Below are 7567 nucleotides of genomic sequence, written 5' to 3' on the forward strand. Positions count from 1 at the left end.
AATGTTCTACTACATCCGGTCCAATTTTGCAGAGTGCAAGCCAGCATGCTTTTTTGGCACAATCCTCTGTGCAGTTGAAGATACATCACATCAACTGGGCCACAAACAGATGACAGCTAGACAGCTTGTTAATAGTTGATTGACAGCTCATTCACAGCTGTTAGAAGCCACAATGATGGATGACAGAGCATTTAAGTGACTGATGACCAGTCGAAGAGTGGTGATAATAAGAATATTAATTAAGTGAACAAAATAATCATGGATTACCCACAACAAAAGACCATAACGATAAAAACGATGACAGAGATATGCAAATGTTATTTCACTGTGGTTAATATAATATGTTAAAATCTACAATATATGCAGTTGTAATTTCAAAGTAAAAATTACATACATTGCAAAGTAACAACAGCAGAGCCCTCTGGGTTGACCTCTGTCTCTGGCGAGCTCGGTAAACGGCATATCGTTTAATCTCCAAGTTAATGTAAGTACTTTTTAAGGACAGCCACGGTAAAACAAAAGTAAAAAGAAAAAGTATGAATGCACCCACAAACCAGTGGGTGACACAGACATGGTCTATGCTTTACTTCATAACATCATAAGTTTGAGAATTACTTCTCTGGTTTCTGGCTTTCAGAGAGTGTAGTTCATGTTCACAGATACTGATTGAACTTCCCTTGGCTAATAAAGTATTAAAATATTTAATTTAAGTGGTGTCCCCCTTTAAAGTTTAAAATAGCATTGCTAAAAAATCTTTGTGTTTATTTCTTATAAAAATATAGTCTTCTGAAGATTATTGAAACAAAGGTTTTTAGAAACACGTTGTAAACTACAATCCTACTCTAGATAAATAAAAAGGAGGTTGTGTAAGTAAAAGACATCACACACTGACAGTTTCACTGGTAGTATATGTCTAACTTCGTCGTAAAGTTACTAAATAATTAACATCACGACCACAGAAACGAGAGGAAGTGATCTCAGCGTGAGTTTAATGAGACGTTTTTTTGCACTCGGAAGCATCGGAATTTTAGACCGAAATCCACAAACGAGCAAACAGGAAGTACATTTTTCTCTAAGGGGTGCTGGGAGAGCATGCGAGCCCCATCATCAAGTGTGACCGTAAAAGTAACGTAGATCTGCATGGCAAAATATGTAATATTTTTTGAGAATATTCATTTAAATCTTCTACTTTCTCTGAATTGAGACTGTTTTAGTTATTATGATACTAATACTACAACGCTAAAGTGCATAAAGAAAGTGCAGTTTTGCATTGCAACTCAAAATAAACTATTTGCAGGATAATATGTACACTAAGAACAACAGCTACCAACACACAAAATCCCTGTTTTGTCTGTGTGCAAACGCACTTAGAGGCGGCACAGATGTCGGTTTTGAGGCGTACGAGGAACACTGAATGCCACATTATTTCCTGTTTAAAGGATATCGTCAGTACAAGCCAAAGGCAGTTTGATGTATTTTATGTTAAGGTATTTCCCTAGCACTCTGCGCGAAACTTGTTTCCTGACCAATGACACAATAGGAAGTTTTCCAGCAATGTTTTGGGAATATTTCGACGCGGCTCAACGACTCGGAAATTCAGCGGGCTATACGAGCGAGGTAATGTTAGCACACAAGCTAATGTGAAGCTAGCTAACAGCTAACTTACAGTGAAGTTACAGCAAACTAACGTCAATGCTTTGAATTGTTTGCTTCAACGATTGTTTACACTCATGCTTAACACGACGGTAGCATTTGAGCTTCACGCTTTGACTTTACATTGTCGGTAAATAACTATGACTCCGTGTTGACGGTAACGAAACTAACGTAATTCATCAACAAGTGGTCCTTTATTTTGCTGTGTGTGGGTGCCGGGTTATCTGACAGACGAAACCAGCCACTCCAGTCCGAGCATTGAACAGGCTAACCCATGTTATATGACTGATTGGACCAAGTTGCCGATATCGCCGTGCTCCATAGGTAACGTTTGCTGTCACTGTCAGGCGTTAACGTTACATAACGTTCATTGGTAATCTGTTTTCCCTGGCAGCAGTTTTGACGCTGTCCTATTTTTGCTTGATATCACCGGTTTTAACATGATAGTTTGGGACAGATTGTGTGGGGGGTGTGTCTCCACCCAGCAGGTCCGGATGAGTCAGGGCAGATTTACTCGTCCCCATAAGAAGCTTACACACACACACACACACACACACACACACACACACACACACACACACACACACAGCGCAGTTGTTGACAGATACTGACAAGGAGAGCACATTCAGCCTGTAACATGGAGTAACATGGACAAAATAGCAAACCACATGAGAATCCAGCAACACATACCAGTCATTATTAGAATAGATGTCACATAGCAGCCTGTGTCAACTTAGTGACAATAACTATTTGTGTGGCTCTTCTAGAGAAACCTTAAGTAGCTGGGGGGTGCATTGAAGGAATGTTGTACACAAAATCTGCAAGTGGAGATTAAAAATAAATACTAAGCATCAGAAAAAGAGAAATCCTGCGCTTGCAGAAGAAGTTAGCCCTCCATGGCATTTGTAAGAGTCACTGCATAAACATATATGCAACTTTATTTCCACACTTGCATTGCATGTGAACAATAATCAAGAGGGGGCTGTAAGCAGTGGTGTAAGGTAGTTACCATGAGCACCAGTGCACATTAGTTACTAGTTATAAGGTGAACATACACACCACTGGCAACTGGTTATTAAAAACAAACAAGGACTCAAATTTAGGGAGCTTTGCTACTTTTTCCCCTGTTCGTTTTTCTCTTGTCCTTTCTTACTGCCACTTTTATGTTTAAAAGGCATGCCTGCTCGCTGGACATGCAGATGTACTCAGCTTGTCAGTCTTGACAGATTTTGCGCCTAAACTAGCTCCTGTATTTTATCATTGCATTGTATTGTATAAGAAAGTCATGACGGAAATGGGTTTGCATTTTTGAGGGCATGTAGCCTATAGCAAATGGCACCATTTTTGATTTAATGTGAGTTCTTCTTTGAACACAGGTGTAGTTCCTAGGTGGCAATCTGAATCATTCACAAGCCCCCACCCCACGGGCCTCAGTGCAGCCGCACAGCCTGCACTATCTATATTTACACCCTTGGCTTTAAGTAAGACTAAAAACTTTAAATAAAAGCATCATTGTGCATGACAGAAGGGCTGATTTCTGCATAACCAAGATGAGTGGAGTTGCTGGGCTCTGCCTTCTCCAGTGTGTACAATAAGTGAACCGTAACATGAGACACGTCATTATGGAGGCAGCCCTTCATAGATGACCATTGCTGAAGCTGGATGGTGCTGGCCATAACAAGTAATATTTAAGCTGCAGTGTGACAGTAAACATCACAGTGCAATTCCAGGGTACAAATGCCAGTGTGCCTCTATTCCAGCATGTTATTTCCATGGCCCAGGTAAGTTCAATCAGTATCTGTAAACATGAGCTACTCTCTCTCAAAGTCAGAAACCACAGTCAAAAGTCTCAAACTTGTGATGTCACAGGGTATTAATTCTGGAGCTGCTCTTTAGACAATGAATGGGAGGCTGATTTTGTGGACTCACTGAATGTTTGTCTTTCTTTATATACCCAAATGAGCTTTATTCTATTATAGTGTTTTCAGTTGTGAAACAAAATGTACCAATTTACTCAGAGCATTCCCCTGGGTGCTCTCAGAGCCTCTTTACACCTGGTATTAACAAGCATTTTGTTGATCCAAACAGTGGACAGCTGAGACCCATCACCACTCACAGTAGGGGTGTAAATCAGCAGTTTCATTACAATATGATATTATATTGATTCCTTAGACAACGATAAGAACTTTGCCAATATTACATCGCCTGCCATTCAGGGGCCTTTTGGCCATAAAAAAAGACACACATAATAATAAATGCAGTTAAGTTTACTTTAAACTGACTCGACCAACAGCACATGGTATAAATGAACCTTCGGGGCTTTCTGGCAGAAAACCCTTTCTGGAAGAAATCTTTTCATGTTAACCCAAACCATCATCTTTTTCAGAAAGCTTCAGTTCTATCTGGCATAAAGCCCTGAAGGCAAACTTCAACAACAGCCATAAAACATGGATTAATAACATCATTTCAAATCATCAAATTCACCTCAGTAATAACTGTCAAGTTTCAGAAACATAACAGTTGTTTTTCCATTTTTATCTTAAAGGGATAGAGCACCCAGAAATGAAAATTCAGCCATTATCTATTCACCCTCATGCCGAGGGAGGCTCTGGTGAAGTTTTAGAGTCCTCACATCCCTTGCGGAGATCCCAGAGGGGAGTGGGTAGCAGCACAACTCCACCTAATGCAGGCTGACGGCACCCCAGTTTAAAACGTCCAAAAAGACATAATTGAAACCACAAAATATCTCCATACTGCTCGTCTGTAGTGATCCAAGTGTCCTGAAGCCCCGACATAAAAAGTCCTGTAGCTCTAACTGCCTCTCTGTACACTGCGTTCACGTGTGTGCGCTTGCGCGAGACCGTGAGACATGGGCACCGCCTTCATGTGTGTTCACGTGCTTTCGCTGGTCTCGCGCGCAAGCGTGAGCGCAGTGCACAGAGAGGCAGTTAGAGCTACAGGCTACAATGAGGCTAAAAACAGAGTTCAAATGATGTTTTTCCAAACAGCTTTTTATGTCGGGGCTTCAGGACACTTGGATCACTACGGACGAGCAGTATGGAGACATTTTGTGGTTTCAATTATGTGTTCTTGGACGTTTTAATCTGGGGCGCCGTCAGCCTGCATTAGGTGGAGTTGTGCTGCTACCCACTCCCCCCTTGGATCTCAGCAAGTGTTGTGAGGACTCTAAAACTTCACCAGAGCCTCCCTCGGCATATGGCTGAGTAGATAATGGCTGAATTTTCATTTTTGGGTGCACTATCCCTTTAAGCATGTTTACATTGCATAAATTAGCCTAGCGTCTAGCAGACTTTTTCTTTTCTACTCATAGCTTAAAGCAGCTGTGCGGAACTTTCCGTTTTCGTTGATTATAGCGCCCCTTTTGGTCGAAGCGGTATGACACCCACAGCCTGGTGTCGTAAAATTCCGACTGCAGCCTTCGGCTTCATTCGTAAAATCTCGCAACCGGCAATTACCGCATACATTTGTTTTGGAGAGCGAGAGGAAAATCATAAATGTTCTGGTGTAGCTCTGAATTTCTTATGAACTGAGGACAACTGCCTGCTGTATATTTGTGTTCATGGTCACAGTCACAGATCATTTTGTGGCGTTTGTTGTAACGTTATTAGACAAAAGCGGTTCACATCAGCTAACGTTACATTTAGCTTGCTTATAACTTCCATGTCGTCATATATTGAAGTGAAACAACGTCTAACAAGTTGCAGTATATTCTCTAAATAAAAACAAAAATTACATACCTGTCGATTAGGAAAAGGGCCAGCTCGGGATCACTTTTAAAACCTTTCAGATCTCTCAGCTCTCTCCACTTGGTGAATGCCTGACCGAGGTTTACACGCGTTTGGGCTGGAGCCCTATCACTGTCCTGTTTAGCCTTCTTCTGTTCTTCTGTTCTTTTTCTTTTAGATGGTGCTCCTTCTTTATCCGCCATGGCATCGAAAGTACAACCAAGTCCTTATAGATACATCTGGTAAAACTGTTATGTGTTCAGCAATGCCCGTTGCGTAGTGCTTACTTGAAGAACACTCTCTGTAAACACGTCTCTTCTTCTTCTTCTCTCAATTTATTGGCGGATCACAAACAACTTCCAGGTGCATACCACCACCTACTGTACAAGAGTGTGCAATGTGTCCGAAATCATTCACTACTCCCTACTACATGTCATTTAGCCTGTTTCATAAATCCTACTCGTAAACACGGCTCCTTCTTCTTCTGTGGTTTAATGGCTGCGGGCTGCTGCGGGCATGCAGACTTACTTCCGCCTCCAGTATCTCCCAACAGAACAGTACAGTTGAATTTCAGCCTGCATGCACATTTTTTTGGCCAAACATTGTTGAAACAGAGCAGCTAATGATACTGTAGTGAGAAGGTAGTGGAGTTAGATGCCCGTCTAGGCAGGTATGTCTGTTTTAATTGGCATTGTTTATGTATGGCATATGCTCTGTCTGTTGACCCATGTTTTCTCCATAATCGAAAATATTTCCACACGGCTGATATATTCCCGAGTACTGTTTGACAGTGACACAGACTTTCAAAATAAAAGTATAGCCTAAAGATGATGATGATATGAATTTATGTTTTCACTTTGCATTGATAATATTGGATTCTGGATCATTGAATCGATATATCGATCCAGATCAATGGATCGTTACACCCCTAGCTCACACATCATGTTTCTCCAGCTGACCACCCATGTTCTGATATTATTATTCCCTACATCACTTATGTTAGAAGGTCAAAGGGCCCTGCGCACATTTATTATGTCCACACTCTCGCTATCATGCTCACTAGTCACGTTAGCGGTTGTGTCGGTATAGCTGCAGACATCACTATTAGCAGAATTCAGCACGTCTCCTTCCATAGGGGAAAACAATGGACGGTCATGCAACACCTTGTCCAACTCATCATAAAATAAGTAAGTTATAGAGTGTTAGTGCACTGTCACCAAAACAACCATCATGTCCTGCATCGATGATGTTGTCCTTGTCAGGGACTAGGGTTGGGTGTCGTTTAGGTTTTTTGCAATACCAGTGTTAAAATGATACTTTTTAAATAGTTCCAGTGCCAAAACAGTGCCCAGGTCAATATTTTAAAAAAAATGAAGCACAAAAAAATAGGGATGAACAACATGAAAAACAATACAATATTCCTGAATGTCAGATGGCTTGTGTATAAGAATACACAGGTAGTACAGGTAGACCTATGACGGAACATGCAGGTGCATGAAATCGTACAACATAGGGCAGCATTGTTCACCTTTTAAGATGTTCTTTATCTTTCCTAAATTAACTCTACATCTCTCTATATCTTGCTCTCAGGCTAGGGAGGACTCCATGCCACTGTACTGGATGCACATGGGTGATACAAAATTAAAAAATAAAGGCCTCTAGGAGTCCACAAACTCTTTTGTGTAAGAATTCAAAATAAATAATGCACTAACAAGTTATGCAAACTGAAAAGGTGCATTGTATTCTTCACCAATACAAAAATATATATAAATGCACAACTGATTACTTCAGACATGTCTAGCTAAACACAAACTGAAAAGTGCATTTTCCTCACTAATACAAATCATAAATAAACTAGAATGCTTAGACATGTCTAGGTAGTGTTGTCACGGTACCAAAATTGGGACCCACAGTACAAAAACGAGGCAGATGTGCCTTTTGTCATTTATAAAAAGATAAATCACTTTTCTATAATACATCATTGATATTTCAATGGAATGAAGTACTTATTGACTTATTCATACTTCAAAAACAGCATCAATAAGTGATTAACATAGGGGGGATCAAAATAAAATAAATAAATAAAATCAAAATCAACCAGCCACCCTCCTCCCCTGACAAGTAAAGAACAGTCCCTAAAGTGCGGTGAGGTTTGTGGAAATGTGAAC

At 40.6% G+C, this 7567-nt stretch overlaps 1 protein-coding gene across 1 annotated transcript in view; it reads left to right on the forward strand.

The window, feature by feature from the left end:
• The first annotated feature begins 1396 nt into the window (after positions 1–1396).
• The window catches only part of elk4 (ETS transcription factor ELK4), a 44969-nt gene continuing 38798 nt past the window's right edge, over positions 1397–7567 (forward strand). The window contains exon 1 of the mRNA XM_050036940.1: positions 1397–1617. The gene's annotated coding sequence lies outside the window, so the exon portion shown is untranslated. The remainder of the gene's footprint in view (positions 1618–7567) is intronic.

Source organism: Epinephelus moara, chromosome 24, assembly GCF_006386435.1.
Source record: "Epinephelus moara isolate mb chromosome 24, YSFRI_EMoa_1.0, whole genome shotgun sequence".
Classification (NCBI taxonomy): Eukaryota; Metazoa; Chordata; class Actinopteri; order Perciformes; family Serranidae; genus Epinephelus; species Epinephelus moara.